Source organism: Alosa pseudoharengus, unplaced genomic scaffold (genome assembly GCF_046254945.1).
Source record: "Alosa pseudoharengus isolate Yale_2024_CS ecotype anadromous, Long Island Sound unplaced genomic scaffold, YU_APseudo_1.1 YU_APseudo_1.1_scf_8, whole genome shotgun sequence".
NCBI classification, from domain to species: domain Eukaryota; kingdom Metazoa; phylum Chordata; class Actinopteri; order Clupeiformes; family Clupeidae; genus Alosa; species Alosa pseudoharengus.
This window is the reverse complement of record NW_027468870.1, coordinates 655,001-676,987: the sequence shown is the minus strand read 5'-3', so window position 1 is coordinate 676,987 and position 21,987 is coordinate 655,001. Positions and strand designations below refer to the sequence as shown.

Below are 21,987 nucleotides of genomic sequence, written 5' to 3'. Positions count from 1 at the left end.
TCTCTGGGTTTGTATTGTTTTATCTGGTGTATCAGTTATCTCTAACTTGTCAAGTTTACCTCTGTGAATTGGTTAAGTTTCCTTTATTACCATTTGCTACTTTGTTACAGTAGACCATGTGAGTTTACTTGTACATTCAACTGAAGTGATATGGGTTACATTTACCTTTAAGACTTAATGCCTAAATAAATTGTTCATTTGCCTACCAATCGGATAACTTCAATTCTCGTAGTGTGCCATGCCATTCTCCTCCATAGCTGATAAACTAGTTACTTGGTAATTGATTGGTGATACAAATTATTAATCAAATGGAGTCAGATTAACGAGTATGTAATAATATCATTGCCATTTAACTCTTCACCCTATTTGTCCACACAAGCTCTTTCAAGTGAGGATATAGCCAGACGTCTCTATGTTTCCGAGGCTATATATATAAATTCTGAGCTTCTTACATAGGCGACACCCCTGTCTATTGCGTTTCAAGACAACCGTGCTGCATTGGATTTCATAAGGATGAATTGTTAAATTGTTACAATGTAATTATATATATATCTTTATTTAGCATGTTTGTTTTCTCCCTATGTTCCCCAAGTGGTAGGCCAGGTCTCAGCTGCTACAATTATTATTATTTTTTTCTGCCCCCCCTGGCTCGAATGTAAAACCCGCCTATGCCTTTGACCCAACAACCCAAATGCATGGAAGTATACAATATACCAGTCACAGCATAGAGATGGGGCAACCAGATTAAAAATAGCAAGATCAGTTCTGAGTAGCAGAGGTGAGTTACTCTAAACTCAACACAGGTGTTCTCTACAGTTCTGCCCAAGAACACAGGAGAACGTAAGAGGACACAGTGTTCTTCATAGGGATGCAGGGTTACGTAATATCCCTAGATGTCTTATTTGGTTTCATGTGTGTGTGGTGAGTTCGAGGGGGCATTCATAGTTTCTTGGCTAATTTGTTGCATGAATGTCATGTGGAGAGCACATGAAAGAGATTGCCAACTCAGCTGAATTTCATTAAGGTTTGCCGTAAACTTACAAGCTAAACCCTTATCAACTTTAGCGGTTAATCAAATGTTTTAACAGATAAATCAAATACAATGTCTGACAACTTCAACCTTTTACTGTTGAATACTAGCCTAGAAATCTAGACGGGCCCCTAGCGCCTAGCGCCAGGGCTAGTCTAGCAACTCTCCGTTGGCTTTTGAGCTCCAGAAATCGAAACTCAATCAGGCCAATGAAATCGTGTATAGAGTCGTTAGGTGGGCTTAACATAATGATTGATGGCAGAGTTGCAACGGTTTGGCTTGAATTCCCTGCTACTTGAAAACAAATAAGATGGATGTTGCTGTTGGCGAACAGTGTGACACGAGTTAAGCTTTTATTAAGTTGGCAAACGTTTGAACTAGCCAACTAGCTCTGCTGGTTGGAAACGCATGGGACTCATAGCGCTGCCGCTGTCCTATTGCGTGCAGAGGGAATTTGAAAGACAACTGATTATCCCGCCCCTCGGACTGAGCACTGCGAACGGTGAGTGCACAGACCCTACATTTTAATGTGGGTCTGGCTCGTCAGGCTAGTTGAATACGTTTGCTTGGAAAACATTACATAATGTAAATACTGTGTCTGGGTATTTATGATGGTACACTGACCACCTCCTTATTTATTGACATCTGTGTCTGATGATCACTGCCAAAAAGACACATCAGGATTTGGAATAAGGTGTTAGCTAACAGGACACATCAACATCTAGCACACCCGCTAAACACCTCTAAACCTCTAGAGGCAGAGCTACCTGCACTATACTATATGCAACAAATCAACACATGATGACAATAAAACACACACGCACACGCACACACACACTAAAAATAGGTCATGTGGAGTCAGTGACCAGATGCATTTCTTTGAAATGAAACTTTCTGACTCTTTAGGGCGGATTGTCTTTACATAGATTACATTGAACTTCAGCGCAAATCTCCACTGGAAAAAACAGCTTCTTGTCCAGGATCAGTGGTAATCTGTTTAAAGAAACTGGCCCTTACTAAAAATAGATATCATTTGATATTGCACATTGTCTTGTGCAGTGATGCTGTGTCATGTATGGTAGTGCAGCAACACTAAGGAAACGATGGTTTCAGCATATCAGCGATTCTACTTCAAAACCATAATGCCCCCTTCCAAGAAAAAAGTCTCGGCTGGACTGTCCCACAGCTAGCTTTCTTCTGGCACCATGCCTCATTCTAATTAGACATTGCATAACTGACACTCCCAAGTTGCTGATGCAGTCAGTTTTTTCAGCACATGCAGCAAGTCTCCAGACACCCCATACATCAAGACCTCTCCTCACCTGGCAACTGCATGCCGCACGCTATTTTGCATAAAACATTTCACACTCGAATGGACGCCTATCTGTCTGGCATGTGTGCGTAGCCAAGTGCTTCATGTTTGGATCCGCTTTGCAATCAGCACCCGGTGGTAACAGCCATGTCTGAATAAACAGTGCAGCAGCAGCAGCCACAGCAGAGCTGCTCTCTCACACGGTCCTCAGACTGCTGCATGACTGGCTGACCAGGCACAGCACACCATGGACATGGGCAAGACATCTCCAGTCAGAGAGAGGGGGAGAGAGAGGGAGAGAGAGAGAGAGACGGAGGGAGGGAGAGAGAGACGGAGAGAGAGAGAGGGAGGGAGGGAGGGAGGGAGGGAGGGGGAGAGAGGGAGACGGAGGGAGAGAGAGAGAGAGAGGGAGGGAGGGGGAGAGAGAGAGAGAGGGAGGGAGAGAGAAAGCATGACAGTTGTTGGTTGTGTGAAGGACATATTTACTGACCTGGAGAGCAGTGGATCTACAAGAGGATGAGATTATTTTACAGCCACAGAGCAGGGGTCCAATTCCATTAGTATCTGCTGCTTACAAAGAAAAGAGTTTTAAAAAAGGTGTCGTATAAACAAATATTTAGGCCTTTTGTTATTTCCTGAATTCATGGAAAATTATTTTCCAAAACTCATCTTCGCACATGTGACAGATATAGTTATTTGTAAGTCACCTTGTACTTTTGTTCGGTGACAACAATCAGTCCATCGAAGCGCAATGTGAAGGCTTGGTAACATTTATGTTCTCTGAGAGAGAAGATTAAAACACATCCCTCCCTCTCTCTCTCTCTCTCTCTCTCTCTCTTCCTCCCTGCCTCTCTCTCTCTCTCTTATGCTCAGAGTTGGAGATAAGGAGAGTGGCTAGCTGAAGAATCCAAGGGCATCTGTCCGCAGCTAATGTGGGTCAAGAATGCTATCGACGAGCGCAGCACGCCAACGGCGCCTATTTAACGACTACATCCTATATAAGCCCCATGTATAATGACTACATCCTATATAAGCCCCATGTATAATGACATCCTATATAAGCCCCATGTATAACGACTACATCCTATATAAGCCCCATGTATAACGACTACATCCTATATAAGCCCCATGTATAACGACTACATCCTATATAAGCCCCATGTATAACGGCGCCTATTTAACGACTACATCCTATATAAGCCCCATGTATAACGGCGCCTATTTAACGACTACATCCTATATAAGCCCCATGTATAACGGCGCCTATTTAACGACTACATCCTATATAAGCCCCATGTATAACGGCGCCTATATCAGCCCCATGTATAACGGCTACATCCTATATAAGCCCCATGTATAACGGCTACATCCTATATAAGCCCCATGTATAACGACTACATCCTATATAAGCCCCATGTATAACGGCGCCTATATAAGCCCCATGTATAACGGCGCCTATATAAGCCCCATGTATAATGACTACATCCTATAAGCCCCATGTATAACGACTACATCCTATATAAGCCCCATGTATAACGGCGCCTATATAAGCCCCATGTATAACGACTACATCCTATATAAGCCCCATGTATAAAGGCGCCTATATAAGCCCCATGTATAACGACTACATCCTATATAAGCCCCATGTATAACGGCGCCTATATAAGCCCCATGTATAACGACTACATCCTATATAAGCCCCATGTATAACGGCGCCTATTTAAGCCCCATGTATAACGGCTACATCCTATATAAGCCCCATGTATAACGACTACATACTATTTAAGCCCCATGTATAACGGCTACATCCTATTTAAGCCCCATGTATAACGACTACATCCTATATAAGCCCCATGTATAACGGCGCCTATATAAGCCCCATGTATAACGGCGCCTATAGCCCCATGTATAATGGCGCCTATATAAGCCCCATGTATAATGACTACATCATATATAAGCCCCATGTATAAAGGCGCCTATATAAGCCCCATGTATAACGGCGCCTATATAAGCCCCATGTATAACGGCTACATCCTATATAAGCCCCATGTATAACGACTACATCCTATATAAGCCCCATGTATAACGGTGCCTATATAAGCCCCATGTATAACGGCTACATCCTATATAAGCCCCATGTATAACGGCTACATCCTATATAAGCCCCATGTATAACGGCGCCTATATAAGCCCCATGTATAAAGGCACCTATATAAGCCCCATGTATAACGACTACATCCTATATAAGCCCCATGTATAACGACTACATCCTATATAAGCCCCATGTATAACGGCGCCTTATATAAGCCCCATGTATAACGGCTACATCCTATATAAGACCCATGTATAACGACTACATCCTATATAAGCCCCATGTATAACGGCGCCTATATAAGCCCCATGTATAACGACTACATCCTATATAAGCCCCATGTATAACGACTACATCCTATATAAGCCCCATGTATAACGGCGCCTATATAAGCCCCATGTATAACGACTACATCCTATATAAGCCCCATGTATAACGACTACATCATATATAAGCCCCATGTATAACGGCGCCTATATAAGCCCCATGTATAACGGCTACATCCTATATAAGCCCCATGTATAACGACTACATCCTATATAAGCCCCATGTATAACGGCTACATCCTATATAAGCCCCATGTATAGCTTGGAAACTCATCTAGACTGTAGATTTTATAGTGCAGAAATATACTCCTAGCAATCCTGCAAGTCAAAATGAATTGGTGTTACATTTGAGCTCCAAACCTGAAGAAATTAATAAACTGAAGCCTATGTCACATGCTATTAATCATTACTGATGATATACTCTTTTCTGATTGGCTGGTGGGATGGCTATTAATTCACCGATCCCAAGACCCTCCTCCCATTGCCAGGTAGGCTAATCTGTGACTGCTAATAGCCAGGTAGGCTAATCCGAGTTTTAGGGACGATAATCTGTCTTTCAGTGATGATCATAGCAGAGATGTTTTCCAGACAGCTGAGGTCTGATCCACGAGGGGGAATGTGTGTGTGTGTGTGAGTGTTTGTGTGTGTCCACGAGGGGGAATGTGTGTGTGTGTGAGTGTGAGTGTGTGTGTGTGTCCACGAGGGGGGAATGTGTGTGTGTGTGTGAGTGTGAGTGTGTGTGTGTGTGTGTCCACGAGGGGGAATGTGTGTGTGTGTGTGTGTGTGTGTGAGTGTGTGAGTGTGTCCACGAGGGGGAATGTGTGTGTGTGTGTGTGTGAGTGAGTGTGTGTGTCCACGAGGGGGAATGTGTGTGTGTGTGTGTGTGTGTGTGTGTGTGTCCACGAGGGGGAATGTGTGTGTGTGTGTGTGTGTGTGAGTGTGTGTGTGTGTCCACGAGGGGGAATGTGTGTGTGTGTGTGTGTGTGTGAGTGAGTGTGTGTATCCCGTGTGAGTGTGTGTGTCCACGAGGGGGAATGTGTGTGTGTGTGTGTGTGTGTGAGTGAGTGTGTGTGTCCACGAGGGGGAATGTCCGTGTGTGTGTGTGTGTGTGTGAGTGAGTGTGTGTGTCCAAGAGGAGGAATGTGTGTGTGTGTGTGTGTGTGTGAGAGTGTGTGTGTCTACGAGGGGGAATGTGTGTGTGTGTGTGTGTGTGTGAGTGAGTGTGTGTGTCCACGAGGGGGAATGTGTGTGTGTGTGTGTGTGTGTGAGAGTGTGTGTGTCTACGAGGGGGAATGTGTGTGTGTGTGTGTGTGTGAGTGAGTGTGTGTGTCCACGAGGGGGAATGTGTGTGTGTGTGTGTGTGTGTGTGTCCACGAGGGGGAATGTGTGTGTGGTGTGTGTGTGTGTGAGTGTGAGTGTGTGTGTGTGTCCACGAGGGGGAATGTGTGTGTGTGTGTGTGTGTGTGTGAGTGTGTGTCCACGAGGGGGAATGTGTGTGTGTGTGTGTGTGAGTGAGTGTGTGTGTCCACTAGGGGGAAAGTGTGTGTGTGTGTGTGTGTGTGTGTGTGAGTGTGTGTGTGTGTCCATGAGGGGGAATGTGTGTGTGTGTGTGTGTGTATGAGTGTGTGTGTGAGTGTCCACGAGGGGGAATGTGTGTGTGGTGTGTGTGTGTGTGTGTGTGAGAGTGTGTGTGTGTGTCCACGAGGGGGAATGTGTGTGTGGTGTGTGTGTGTGTCGGTGCAGCCATTCAAAGTGGGAGTGCTCAGACTAGCCCTGCGGTCCCAGACACACTGGCCGCTGGTTTAGCATGTTGACACACACACACACACACAGACACACTGGCCGCTGGTTTAGCATGTTGACACACAGACACACTGGCCGCTGGTTTAGCATGTTGACATACACACACACACACACACACACACACACGTTTTCCCTTTAACACGCGACTTCTCAGGGCGATGGGTGAGCTGTTAAAATGCCTCCGCTGCTCCGTGCTGATCTGATAATGGGCAAACAGAACAGGGACGACTGAATGTCAATGGCCCCGTGGGAGCGACAGGCATTCACCTCTTCCTCACAACCCCCCCCCCCACACACACACCCCACACACACACACACACCCTGCCACCACACACACACACACACACCCTGCCACCCCACACACACACCCTGCCACCTCCCACACACACACACACACCCTGCCACCCCACACACACACCCTGCCACCTCCCACACACACACACACACACACTGCCACCCCACACACACACACTGCCACCCCACACACACACACACACACACTGCCACCCCACACACACACTGCCACCCCACACACACACACACACACCCTGCCACCACACACACACACACACACACACACACACACCCACACACACACACACACACACACACCCACACACACACACACACACACACCCTGCCACCCCCCCCACACACACACACCCTGCCACCACACACACACACACACACACACACACACACCACACACACACACCTCGGTTTGGCTGCTGGTGCGGGGCTGGGGGGGGGGGGGGTCTATAACCTGCAGAGCTGTCTGTTTGTCCTCTGCTCTGTTAGTAAGTGTTGAGAGGGTGTGTGTGTGTGTGTGTGTGTGTGTGTGTGTGTGTGTGTGTGTGTCTCTCTGTGTGTCTGTGTGTGAGTGTGTCTGTGTGTGTCTCTGTGTGTCTGTGTGTGAGTGTGTCTCTGTGTGTTTCTCTGTGTGTGAGTGTGTCTCTGTGTGTCTGTGTGTGAGTGTGTGTCTGTGTGTTTCTCTGTGTGTGAGTGTGTCTCTGTGTGTGTGTGAGTGTGTCTCTGTGTGTCTGTGTGTGAGTGTGTCTCTGTGTGTGTGTGTGTGAGTGTGTCTCTGTGTGTTTCTCTGTGTGTCAGTGTGTGTCTGTGGGTGGATGGGGGGGTGGGGGTGGGGGCGGGGGACACAGAGAGACATCTGAGTCTCCCCATAGGTGGTGCTGTCTGTGTGACTGGAGCCTTGGAGGAGTTTGTAGAAGTCGTCCAGCACTGCCAGACAAGCTGCATCCAGCTCCACCACTTTCCTCTCAACAACAGCTAAACTAAAGAGAGGATTAGATATGGTCAGCTCACAGCTCATTGGACGTCTAATCTGGTCATCGTGGGGACAGTGTTGTGCGGCTATGTCTCCTCTTCAGCCCGTGGATTCATCCATTTCAATTCATTCTCATGTTCATTTGTTCTGCTCACAGGTAATTTCCTGACAGGATGAATTCAGAAATTCGGACATGAAATCGATGCATTGTTGAGTTACACTGGCCATAAATCTTATTAGTTCAATATTCTGATGAGGAATTGTGGAGCCGTTTATGGGCAGGTAATCTGTGTTCATTCAATGATGATAAGAGCACTATAGATTTCGCCCGATCCTTGCAAGAACACTATGCTTTTGTGTCCAAATGACTGCCCAACAAAACTCTCTCTCTCCCTTTTCCCTCCCTCTGTCTCTTTCTCTCTCTCTCTCCCTTTTCCCCTCCCTCTGTCTCTCTCTCTCTCTCTCTCCCCTCCCTCTCTCTCTTTCTCTCCAGAGAAATAAGATGCTGTACTAAAACAACACACATAACATTTCCATGGTGTGTTTAGAAGATTCACAATGACTCAGGAAATGGTCTCAATTGCTGCTTGACCACATGTCAGATCTGTGGCCCTGATAAGCAGCAGTGAAAGAAGCCCAGCTGGTGAACCAGCCCCAGCATCCCAGCACAGTTACTGAGCCAGAGCAGCTCCAGGCTCTCTGACAAGGAAGCAACTCTAGTGCACATTGTGTGAGAAGACGACAAATTCTAATGGCCGGCTGGGTTGCTGTGCTGTGCCCTGGCCATCTGATATTCTAATGTGGGAGCCGGAGCCGGCCCGGAGCTGGCCCCTCGCAGAGCACCCGCAGACGGCCAGGGATCAGTCCGAGAGCACAAAGTAGGTCAACAAGACACGCTGGTACACATGGGGGACACTACTGGTCTCCCAGCGGCAGGTTTCCACAAGCTTCCAGAACACACACACACACACACAAAGACACAGACACACACGTACACACAGACACACACACACTCACACACGCAGTGTATTGACATGAAGCTTCTCCGTGGCCTTGCTGTAAATTTAGGTTAACTGCAGAGGCGGACAGAGTACACAGCTTCATTACTTGAGTAAAAGTACAGATACCCCTTGCTAAATTTTACTCAAGTACAAGTAAAAGTACAACAGTCAGATGTTTACTTAAGTAAAAGTACTGAAGTACTTGTTTTAAAAGTACTTGAGTATCAAGAGTACAAGTACTGTATTACTACTGCCACAGTGCTTACATTTATGTACAGAAACGTCCTACATGGGGTTATGAAAAATGTTAATGTGGAGAATGTAAAAAAGTTTAAAAAAATCACCGCTCATCTGTTGAGGAGCTGGATTAGCAAGTAATTCAATGAAAAGTAAAGAAAAATCCGCACACTCAAGTCTTTGCAAACAGGTTTTTACTCTATGTGCAAGCTTTCGATCAGACGACCTTCTTCAGGCAGAGTAAAGCACATTAAGTGAAACAGTGCATGAGGTTACATATAATCATTGATTCATGACACCTGTGTCAGTTTCAGTGCATTCTAGGAATTGTAGTCTTTTACAGAGTCATGACATCCAAACAAGCATCATGGGAAATGCAGTCCATAGATAGACAATGAAGCTTATCTAAAAACAGGAAACAAGAAACAAGAAACAAATCAATGCAATGTACACATCAGGCTTCAGCCGTCATGTGGAGAATGTAAAAGGAATTGAAATTAAAATCAAGTCATTTTCATCATTTTACCATGTTGCCAGGGATGGGCAGTATTTCTAATACATGTATTTAAAATACGTATTTCAAATACAAAATACTATTTTGTAATTGAAACACTTGAAGCGAAAACTATCATTAACTTGTTCAGAAAATGGAAATAGTCTGGCGAGGTGGGGCCACAGGTTGGCACATTCCCGGGATGGACCTGCTGCGTCTTCATCCATTATTTCGTCCATGGTTTCGTCTCTTATCTAAATCTGACCATGGAGTTGACTTTGGAGGAAAGCTGAAGGTGATTGCTGATAGGCTGTCCCAATCAGTGGCGCCTGCACAATCCAATCACGTTTGAGAGGGAAACAACTAATTGAGGGTTTCCGAGATTTTTCTTTTTTCCTTTTTTTTAGAAGAAGTAACGGGTACTCACGGTTATGGATAGAAATGTAGCGGAGTAAAGAGTACAATATTTGCCTCTCAAATGTACTTGAGTAAAGTCATGAGTACTCCCCAAAAATGATACTCGAGTAAAGTACAGATCCCTCAAAATTGTACTCAAGTACTGTACTCAAGTAAATGTACTCCGTTACTGTCCGGCTCTGGTTAAATGTTGAATAAGTGAGAGGCTGAAGAGTGTAAATGTTTCCCGTGCGGGCGCTCACCAGGGAGCCGTCTTCACGCCTCATTTATTCATGACGGGACCCTATGGACGGGACAACTCACGTCTTGACACGTCTTGTCTTGGATCACTTCATATGGAACCTAATGTGGTGCTAATAGGCCTCAGTGCACATATTGGGCACATATTGAGCACACCATGAATAATATTTGTGGAAATGATGAAGTTACAGTAACAGAAAATCAGGACACTTTGTAGAAAAAGATCCAGAACTTCCAGATGTGCAGGCCACGCGAGTAGCGCTCCTAATTAGCGTGCTTAGAGTGTATTGAGAGCACAGATGCATGACATCATTAGTATGCTTTCACAGTCACCCAGAGCACTGATGTTTGAACATCAAAGTCATCGGCGTAGAGCTATTAATAAATGGGCCATGATTTTGTCCCTGCCTCACTGATCACAGCAGTTTGGGCATATTGATCATGAAAGCCGTGACAGTGATGTACATACGAGCTGCACAGTAGTTTTGTTCTCTCTATTTATGGTTGTTTACAGACTTGTTTGTACTGTCAACAGGCCTAATTTCTGTGATAATTATTGCACAGTTATGTAGGAAAACCTCAATCCACTCTTAGACTCGAGATGAAATGAAATTACGTCTCATTTCACACTTCACTCTCCCCTCGCTCAACAAGGAATATATCAGCTCTGTGTCCTTAATCATCTCAAAGCCATTATGTTGTGTTTTTCAAGGTGCTCAAGTTATATCCGCCCCCAAAATAAAAAGGTTCAAATTGGCCCGAGAGAAAGAAAGGCTTCCGTTTCACAACGTCTAGCTTCTTTGCCAGCGGTCACTGATGCACATGCGCACCCAAACAAAACAAACAAAACAAACGAAAGAAGATATTTTTCAAGTCTTCGCCTGTTCTGCTCCGTGCTGTGTCAGGGTTCCTGTATCAGACACCTGTGTGTCATGACCCACCCCTCCGGCCAGCACAGATGAGAGATTGAGACGGCCGCTGGACCCTGAAGGTTAAAGGTTAAAGGGTAACGTTCACTGCCACCCTGACCACATCCTCAGAGACAGTTTGGCGTCTCTGTCTAAGCAGGACTTATGGCCTTGTGTCTGTCCACACAGCCTGCTGTGTGTCCCCTTCTACACTCCTACATTAATACCACTACTGCTGTGTGTTGCTGTGGGTCCCCTCCTACATTGATACCACTACTGCTGTGTGTGTTGGATATGTTTGGGGAGGATTATATGGCTAAAACATAGTATTTTGGTCTGGTGGCAGTGGATTAGTTTATTTCTGGATGAAAGAGAAGTTATTTTTTCATTCAGACAATAATCTGTCCCGGTAACCGCTGCATGAACCCTCGTCTGTGGAGGGTGCGTCCGACCGATCCTGCACAGATCACCACCGTGTCCACCCGATCCTGCACAGATCACCACCATGTCCACCCGATCCTGCACAGATTACCACCGCGTCCGATCACGAATCATCTGTGTGGTTAAACAGTTGTCTTACAGCACGCAAATCTCTAAAACTTTACACAGCTCAGATGCTGCGCTCTCAGATCTTTACATGGAAACAAAGAGCAACTCATGCAAATAATCACAGTGAGATCATTTCTACTTATGGATGTTTCACAGTGAGATCATTTCTACTTATGGATGTGTCATGCTCATCTATGTCTTAATTTCCCAAACCAAATGGAATCTTTATAATCAATTGTCCATAATCAACCTCACTCACCCCACCTGTGTCGATAAAAGTGGCGCAGTATACCTGTGGGCATAACTATTGCATAACTATTACCTGTGGTAACCATAACTATTGCATAACTATTACCTGTGGTAACCATAACTATTGCATAACTATTACCTGTGGTAACCATAACTATTACCTGTGGTAACCATAACTATTGCATAACTATTACCCGTGGGCATAACTATTGCATAACTATTACCTGTGGTAACCATAACTATTGCATAACTATTACCTGTGGTAACCATAACTATTGCATAACTATTACCTGTGGGCATAACTATTGCATAACTATTACCTGTGGTAACCATAACTATTGCATAACTATTACCTGTGGTAACCATAACTATTGCATAACTATTACCCGTGGGCATAACTATTGCATAACTATTACCTGTGGTAAGAATAACTATTGCGTAGACTTTGGGCCCTCTCTGCTTAATTACTGAAAATCAGTCAAACATCTTTACTAGGGCATGCCTGCCTTCTCTCAGGTCAAAGGTCACAGGTCCACATCTCTGCGAAAAGCTCAGGGTCAGGGAGGGCAAGGGTCACAGAGTTGTGGTGGGGGAGGAATGAAAGGCAGGATATTGTATCTCCATTCATGTGGCATTTGGGGTCAAAGTTCAAAGATGAAAGGTCATGTCAGTCCAGAGGTCATCTTGGCAAAATCCTGCTTAAACTGCTAAATCGACGTCTTTCTGGGACCTCAAAGCCAGATCCCCGATATGAACATTTTGGAGACAAGTGAAGCTATTTGGATACAAAAACAGGAGGAAGTTGCTTTATTTGCTGTGCACACATTTATGATGAAAGCTACTGGAGTGGTAGGGTGATCTGATGTATCGCTTCTCCTGTTTTTCAGCACTTATTTTGCAACTTCCTAAGGGAGCTAAGATCAGGTTTACAGGAGCAGGAACATTTACCAAACAACATTTACTCACAATTGAAGATAGATGTGCTTTGTAGGGACGTGTGTGAAGATAGATGTGCTTTGTAGGGATGTGTGTGGAGATAGATATGCTTTGTAGGGACGTGTGTGGAGATAGCTTTGCAGGGACGTGTGTGGAGATAGATGTGCTTTGTAGGGACATGTGTGAAGATAGATGTTCTTTGTAGGGACGTGTGGGGGCCAGTGTGACCTAAGCACTTGTCTTACATTGGCACTCTTGTATTACATTGATACTCGGTGAGCGGCAACACCAGGCCAAATTATACCACATCCCCTCCATTTCAGCAGGGGTTGGGGTGTAGGGGATCTGTCCCTTTATTAAAGATAGAGGAATCTGATTATCCTATCAAAGAAAAAAACAGCCAGAATGTGTAGAAGTGCTGTGAAATCTTGTTGATTTTGAATGTACATATGCCTATATTATTTTTTGTATGCACAAATGTATCATTTTGTCATGATTTATCATTTTCTTTTGTCATATTATATGTTGCCATTGTAAAGGAAGTAGTTCACTGCTTTTATTTAGAATAGTTTGCTGAGGCACAAAGATGATGCATGCGCATGCTCCATTCAAATTTCGGACTGTACCTTTAAGGGTGCTGTCTGGACGGAGAGGGGGCGTGTTCGTTGCAGAGTTCTCGACAGTGAGGGGATTCCGAGAATAAACAATTCCGTCAGCCCCGACTACGCATTCATTGAGTGCGGTGCTCCCGAACGAACCCACTCATTGGAGTTGTAACGTTAACATATTTTTTGTAGTTGTATGTTTAGTGAACGTACGTAGCATGTGGACTCACATTGTTTTCCGAAGACTTGCCGAAGGATTCCCCTGTATCCACAGACGTCGCGCCTTTTCCACTGTAACGTTACTGTTACTGTCCATGTTCATTTAGCGGAACCAGGTACGTGTGGAGCAGAATATAAATGTTTCTGGCTGTTGATTCTTTGTGAGAAATAGATTCCAACACGTTTTAACCAGGGAAAACCTGAATGTCGACTGATGTCTATTCATAAAGTACAACATGTAGTAGGAATTGTTGAATGAATGTATTGGGCAGTCATTTTTTCTGTGCGAACGTTACAGATAAATAATGCGTAGAAATACATTGAGGATTACGTCTAAATAGTGCTAAAGAAACCTTTGTGGCACCGTGTTTAGTTGAACTAAGCAATGTTAGTTTTGCCCCTGAAGCGATAATGATTCCCAAGGACAGAATCATTCCGACCTTTGCATCCAGTTCCGTGTAGTGCATCTCCTTACACAAGGAGTGGGTGAAGATGTTGATGTCAGTAGAGATTGCCTTTTTTTCTTTCACTATACAGAAAAGCAATAGCAGCTAATGTTTTTCATAAATGCTGGGTCGTGTATGTTGGGGCACAATTGCACTGTTCTAGCCTACTTAGCTTTTTTGTAAGGTAACCTATTTAAATTATACCAACAAAGATCTGACCCCGGGCCGGTGGCATCAAGTGAGTGGAGAAAACTCCCACTGTACATGAATGGTATCAGCATACCACTTTTGCTGATGAGGATAGTGAATATGTAGTGAAGCGCATATAATATTTAGAGCTCGTGTTTGTTTCCTTATTTTGTAAGTAACCAACGTGTTTATTTTGTGGTTTCGCGACTTTGTTTATGTATGTTTGTTTGACAAAGTGAGCTGTCTTTGAATTATATTGTTTCAGCTTCAAAGCTGTTTTACTCGTTTAACCGCAGCAACTGTGGGTGATGGATCAAGGAGGGCTAACTTGTGTTTAGGGTTATCATGAAGTTTCCTGTGTCTTCAGTCAATAGGAGAGGGGGTGGGGTCAAAGGGTCAAGTCAAGAGGTCACGGGAGGCTGTAATGAGGGGGCACTGTAAGGTCTCCCCTCAGGTCCTCTCCGCTAGCCCCTGCTGAAGTGCCAATTAGCCCCACTAACATGTAAATCATGTGTGCGAATGAACTGTCACATTGGATTTCAGTGATCAATAAAAGAAATAGGCTACACAAAGCATTAGCTCAGTCCATAGCCTAAGTCCATTTATCTCTACTGTAGCCTAGGCTACCTAATTCAATATGTTTGACAGTTAAAATGACCAGACAGCCATGTTAATATGTTTGTGGAGGTTTAATTAAGTTAGTTTCTCAGCTACCAGATAAGATCTGTAAGTTTTGAAGCCAGAGTGTGAGTGGAGTGGACCGTGGGCAGGCTGCCGCTGTGGAGAGAGAGGGCTGTTGATGTGTAAATGGGAGCAGTTACGGTAGTACCTTTTGTGTTTTGTGTTGCCAGATGTTTGCCTGGAGAGTGGTCAAGCCTAAACACAAACAGTGCTGTTGTGCTTGTAGTTGTAGTGAACTCTGTCACACTTGCATGTTAGACACACGTGTAACTGAAGCAGCGTGGCTGTCCTATTTTAAAGGTACTAAGTTCTGTGCTGTTTCACTCACTCTTGGAAAAGCACTGGTTCATTTTCAGATGTTGGGGCTACCTGACCACTTGTTGGTTATATTATGCCTGTTAGTGGTGGAAAATAAATGCGTAAGTGTGCTGTTGGACGCTAGCATCTAAAAACAAATATTCCATCTGAACAGACCTGGTTCAGGGGACTACTTTTTTTCCTGCCGTTTTGGTATTTTCAGTCTTTCTACACCGTCACGCTGGTTCTAAATCCATGAGTTGCAAAACTGCCAATGGACGTTCAGGTGAAGATTGAAGGCTTTGGGTGTTGGGCATCGCTTTTCAACAGTGATTGTTCTTTTCTTGTTTAGTTTGATTTCCTCGTGCAGTCCATCCTCTGGCCTGATCAGTATCAGGACCTAGCCTGCACTTGTCTGTCTCCACAGCAGATGAACTCACAAGTGCGTTATAGTTTCTTCTGCCTTTATATCGCTGAACTGAGTAACAGGTAATGTTACATTTGTAAGGTTATGTAATAATATTCATCATACTAATCAGTAATGTGTTTATTAATGTGTAGGTTATTGTGTTGATGTGTTTATTAATGTGTAGGTTATTGTGTTGATGAGTTTATTAATGTGTTAATTGGTGGTTACAGGTGGTACATTTTACAGCAAGTGGCCAAAGTAAATCACTTGGAGCAAAATATCAATCTATTGCCATGTAGGCTACAGGTTTCCACTGTGTTGGAAAGGGAAGAGCTGTCAAAGCCAAACTTTAAACAGAGTGAAGCGCTTTGTGTGGGAGAGTGTGTGATGTTGATTGGGTTCGTCCAGCACGTAAAGGCCTGTTCCTAAAGGCCTGTATGTAAAGGCCTGTTCGTAAAGGCCTGTTCCTAAAGGCCTGTTTGTAAAGGCCTGTATGTAAAGGCCTGTTTGTAAAGGCCTGTATGTAAAGGCCTGTAACTTGTTCATGTTAATTCACTGCTGTGGGAGACATGTTTGCTCGGGGGAGGTGGACAGTGGGAGGTGTCGACTGTGAAAGAGGAGAAACAACTTCAAAGTCAATCTTGCATTGTGATCCTCACCTGGAAGCACCACCTGGAAATACCACGTTCAGCACCCATGTCACACGACGGGGAGGGGGTTAGCCTCCCACACCAGTGTGTATGGGGCATCTGAGCCTCCCACACCAGTGTGTATGGGGCATCTGAGCCTCCCACACCAGTGTGTATGGGGCATCTGAGCCTCCCACACCAGTGTGTATGGGGCACAGGTGTGTATGGGGCATCTGAGCCTCCCACACCAGTGTGTATGGGGCATCTGAGCCTCCCACACCAGTGTGTATGGGGCATCTGAGCCTCCCACACCAGTGTGTATGGGGCACAGGTGTGTATGGGGCATCTGAGCCTCCCACACCAGTGTGTATGGGGCATCTGAGCCTCCCACACCAGTGTGTATGGGGCACAGGTGTGTATGGGGCATCTGAGCCTCCCACACCAGTGTGTATGGGGCATCTGAGCCTCCCACACCAGTGTGTATGGGGCATCTGAGCCTCCCACACCAGTATGTATGGGGCACAGGTGTGTATGGGGCATCTGAGCCTCCCACACCAGTGTGTATGGGGCACCATTTGAGAAGGCCCTCCACAGTAGGAACACATGAAGTGATTAACAAAACAGAGACTAGGAGTACTTAGTTCTGTAACATTCTCAGAGACTAGGAGTACTTAGTTCTGTAACATTCTCAGGAGAGTCAGTGCTTTTTGTTTTGTCTTTTTAAAGGACCATATTAACACAGTTCTAAGGTTAACAAAAACTGCTACAGGGTGAGATTTGAAACTTTTGTTTACCTTTACTGAATTGTAAAGGTACACCAGCCTGCTGCATTAGCAAGTCTATAGCCCCTTTCCCACCGGAGGGATTTTTGCTGTTCCTAGAACATAACCTTCCTAGAACCCCTTTTTTCTCGTGTTCGAACCAGACCGATTTGGGGATTATTAAGTTCCTCTGACCGCAGTTCCTGTAACTCTTTCAGCTCCTAGTTCAGGGCAGAGTCTTTTCCCTTTTCCGCATAGGAACCCTTAGTGACCTGGGTCCACGTTGATTGGTCCAACTTATAAATCACACCCAACTTATAAATCACGCCCGCTGTCAACCCAAATTGAATGGGCACCCAGTTCCTATGGCCACTTGGCCAGTGCGAATGCAAATGGCAAAACCGGGGAGAGTAGTTAGTAGAACTGTTCAGTAGTGGACTGTTCAGTAGTGGACTGTTCAGTAGTGGACTGTTCAGTAGTGGACTGTTCCTATAACTAGGTTCCTGTAAGTACTTGGTGGGAAAGTGATGGTGTAGAAGCCTATCTAATGCCCCAGGGCTGAAGTGATGGTGTAGAAGCCTACCAAATGCCCCAGGGCTGAAGTGCGGCTCACACAGAGCTGCTGGCTCATGTTTATTGCCTCAGCCCTGGAATCCAGCAGGAAGCCATGAATCAGGGGAGGGGATGGATGGGAGGTATATTGTCAGTTGTGAGTTATGGGCCTGCGTCCCTCATCGGCTGGGTGACGTGGCAGTCAGGCCTTGGACTGGTGACAAGCCTGTCAATTACTCCAGTGAGCTGATGTTCCCTGATTGCATCTTGGGTAGACTACACTACTCTGCAGTTCAAATCACCTGCATTAGGAGAGCCACCCTGTATTGTACTCAGTGGAAAAACAGTGTCTGTTTTATACTTTACTTTATAGTGTTTGTGTGTTTAGCTGTATATGAAGTATTTAATAAACAAGGACAATTTCTCCTGTTGCCATATTTTTAAAAGGAAAAATATGCTAAAGTAGACAAAACATTTATGGGCTTAATATGAAATTTTTATAAAGCAATTATCTTTTGGCCTGAGTGCTGGATATAAGCTGATCCATATGCATGGTGTTATCAGTATTTGGCTTCCATTTTTATGTGGCATTTAATGAGAGTTATAATTAGAAATGCAGATAACCTTGAGAAATGTTCATATTCATGACTCCTATCATCTGGAAGGTTACGGGAGTGCAGTCAGAGAACAAGAGGTCATCAAGGTCTAATTCAAATGCACCATCTGCCACCGAGGGAGTCAGGCTAGCGTTAACTCCGCTCAGAGAGTCAGGCTTGCGTTAACTCCGCTCAGAAAGTCAGGCTAGCGTTAGCTCCGCTCAGAGTCAGGCTAGCGTTAGCTCCACTCAGAGAGTCAGGCTAGCGTTAGCTCCGCTCAGAGAGTCAGGCTAGCGTTAGCTCCGCTCAGAGAGTCAGGCTAGCGTTAGCTCCGCTCAGCTGGCTCTGATTCCTCCCAGGTTAGACACACAGCTAGTCTGGGCTGAGATGTAGGGGGGGGGGGGCTTGGTGAGATGACACTCATTCCTGCTGGGTTCTGTGCTTTGGGAAGGTTAGTGGCTTGTCTGGGTAAGCTGAGGGATTGATGTGTGAGCCCATCTGGCCAGGAAGAATTCAAAGTGCAAGGCTAGCCTTTTAGACCAGTGACTGGTGGTGGGAAAGGTGGTGGTGCAGGTGGTGTTGGTGGTGGTGGTGTTGGTGTTGGTGGGGAAGGTGGTGGTGCAGTATAGTATAAGTATAAGTATAAGTATATATACTCTTTTGATCCCGTGAGGGAAATTTGGTCTCTGCATTTAACCCAATCGGTGAATTAGTGAAACACAAACAGCACACAGTGTACACACACTAATCCCGGCGTAGTGAGCTGCCTGCTTCAACGGCGGCGCTCGGGGAGCAGTGCGCTGTGCTCAGGGAGAGAGATTTAAGCAGTAATCTGACACTGCATATACTACGGCACACTCCAGCCCTCCCATCTTACAGACACTCTGAATTTACACATTTTCTTTTTTTAACTCTTTTAAAAGCTCTCAATTTTTAACTATGAATGTCTCATACAGCTAGTGTGCCTGCTGGATACTGAGGGGTTTTTATAGTGAGTATGTGCTATGACACAGTGAAGTGTAAATTGTGTGTTATGACACAGTGTAGTGTAAATGTGTGTTATGACACAGTGAAGTGCTATGACACAGTAAAGTGTAAATGTGTGATAGATAGATAGATAGATAGATAGATAGATAGATACTTTATTGATCCCCAGGGGAAATTCAAGAAATTATGACACAGTGAAGTGTATGTACTATGACCAGGGCTTTGAACCGATTTTTTTTCCCAATCGGTTCGTTCCGAACAGAAACGGAATTATAACGTTTCCGGTTATGAGTTCCACCAATAAATTGACGTTCCCGAACCAGTTAGAACAAAAAAATACTGTTCCCGGAACGGTTAATTTCGTTCCTGTCAGCTGTTTAATGCTATAGAATTATGTCACATCTTTCTCATCCAGCTTAAACCAAATGTAATAATATTACAACCATTATTACATAATAATAATTATATTATTAATAATAATAATAATTAAATAGGCCTACAATTATTTCAAATGTATAGTTTATTGTTAAAAGAGAAAATTTCCACACAAACGTAACGACATTATTAAGACACGTGTTATGCCACTTGGGCAACAACAAATTCCAACTGTCGGGGGAAAGGCCATCCAGTAGGCCTAATGTTCGCTAGTCCATCATTAACGTGGAGTCGACAAATATAGCTATTGATATTGTGTTTGGAATGAGCGTTTTAATTAACGATGGATCGTAATTTACCTCTTAGTTAAGATGTGGAGTGGAGACTTTGTAATCCACCGCTCTCTCTCCATTCAGTCAGCGAATGTCTGATGTGATGTCACACAGGAAGTGAACCTCAGCCGTAACGTGCGCAGGAAAATAATAACTTTTTTTTTTTTAGTTAATTAGGCAACGAAAACTTTGAGGAACTAAATAAAACCGGTATTAACCGGTTACCATTATTTTTAAATAAGTGTTCCTGTTCCAGAACATAAAAAATTATAACGTTTCCGGTTTCGTTTCTGTTCCCTGTAAAATACAAAAAGTTCCCGGTTTTCGTTTTCGTTCCTTGAACCGGTTCAAAGCCCTGGCTATGACACAGTGAAGTGTATGTGCTATGACACAGTGAAGTGTAAATGTGTGTTATGACACAGTGAAGTGTATGTGCTATGACATTTTTAACTATGAATGTCTCATACAGCTAGTGTTCCTGCTGGATACTGAGGGGTTTTTATAGTGAGTATGTGCTATGACACAGTGAAGTGTATGTGCTATGACACAGTGAAGTGTAAATTGTGTGTTATGACACAGTGTAGTGTAAATGTGTGTTATGACACAGTGAAGTGCTATGACACAGTAAAGTGTAAATGTGTGATAGATAGATAGATAGATAGATAGATATTTTATTGATCCCCAGGGGAAATTCAAGAAATTATGACACAGTGAAGTGTAAATGTGTGTTATGACACAGTAATGTGTATGTGCTATGACACAGTGAAGTGTATGTGCTATGACACAGTGAAGTGTAAATGTGTGTTATGACACAGTGAAGTGTATGTGCTATGACATTTTTAACTATGAATGTCTCATACAGCTAGTGTTCCTGCTGGATACTGAGGGGTTTTTATAGTGAGTATGTGCTATGACACAGTGAAGTGTATGCGCTATGACACAGTGAAGTGTAAATTGTGTGTTATGACGCAGTGTAGTGTAAATGTGTGTTATGACACAGTGAAGTGTAAATGTGTGTTATGAGACAGTGAAGTGTATGTGTCTCTCCTGCCCCTCTCCTCTCCTGCCCACTCCTGCCCTCCTGACTCAGTGAGCTGCTTCAGACCAGGCAGAACCGGATCCAACCCTCAATAGAGCGGCATTAAGGCCATAACCCGACCTTGACCCTCAATAGAGCGGCATTAAGGCCATAACCCGACCTTGACCCTCAATAGAGCGGCATTAAGGCCATAACCTGACCTTGACCCGATTGCTGAAGAAGCTTTTAAGCAACACTCTGAAATGAGACAGTCACATGACCCCCCCTCCCCCGCCCCCTCCCTCAGGCTCCATGGCTGAAGCATGTGTGCATCTGTGTGTGTTTGTGTGTGTTTATATGTGTTTATATGTATATGTGTTTGTGTGTGTGTGTGTGTGTGTCTTTTTGAATGAGACACTTGTTGGCTTGGGCTTGACCTCCGTTTAGCATTAGCAGTTGAGAAATGTCCAGAAATCATTGAAAAGCCCACTAGAGTGAGTAAGCAGCAAGCAGAAGCCTTATCTGTTAAGATTTATTATTATTATTATTATTATTATTATTATTATTATTATTATTATTATTATAATAAACAGCAAACAGAGGCCTCAGAAAGCCTCATCTGTTAAGATTTAATTCCATACAAACAGAGTGTCTTCTTATGCCATTTTCTGCTCTAATCATTTGTTCAAAGCCATTACTGTGTGTAAACCATTTCTAATATCTAATATCATTCATTTATAATCTCACTGTTTGTTTTCTCATTGTGACCAAAAGGATTAATGACTCCAGACAGAGAGGTCATATTGGTGCTGCCCTGTAACGTCTGTGTGTGTGTGTGTGTGTGTGTGTGTGAGTGTGTTTGTGTGTGTGTGTGTGTGTGTGTGTGTGTGTGTGTGTGTGTGTGTGTGTGTGTGTGTGAGAGAGAGCTTCTGTCTGTGTGTGTGTGTGTGTGTGTCTGTCTGTGTGTGTGTGTGTGTGTGTGTGTGAGAGCTGCTGTCTGTGCGTGTGAGTGTGTG

The 21,987-nt window shown here is 44.3% G+C and overlaps 1 protein-coding gene across 2 annotated transcripts in view; it reads left to right on the top strand.

Annotated features, from left to right (window-relative positions):
* Positions 1 to 13,583: 13,583 nt before the first annotated feature.
* Positions 13,584 to 21,987, top strand: part of nrip1b (nuclear receptor interacting protein 1b) — a 45,760-nt gene continuing 37,356 nt past the window's right edge. For both annotated transcript variants that reach the window (XR_012984801.1, XM_076275234.1), the window contains exon 1: positions 13,584 to 13,815. The gene's annotated coding sequence lies outside the window, so the exon portion shown is untranslated. The remainder of the gene's footprint in view (positions 13,816 to 21,987) is intronic.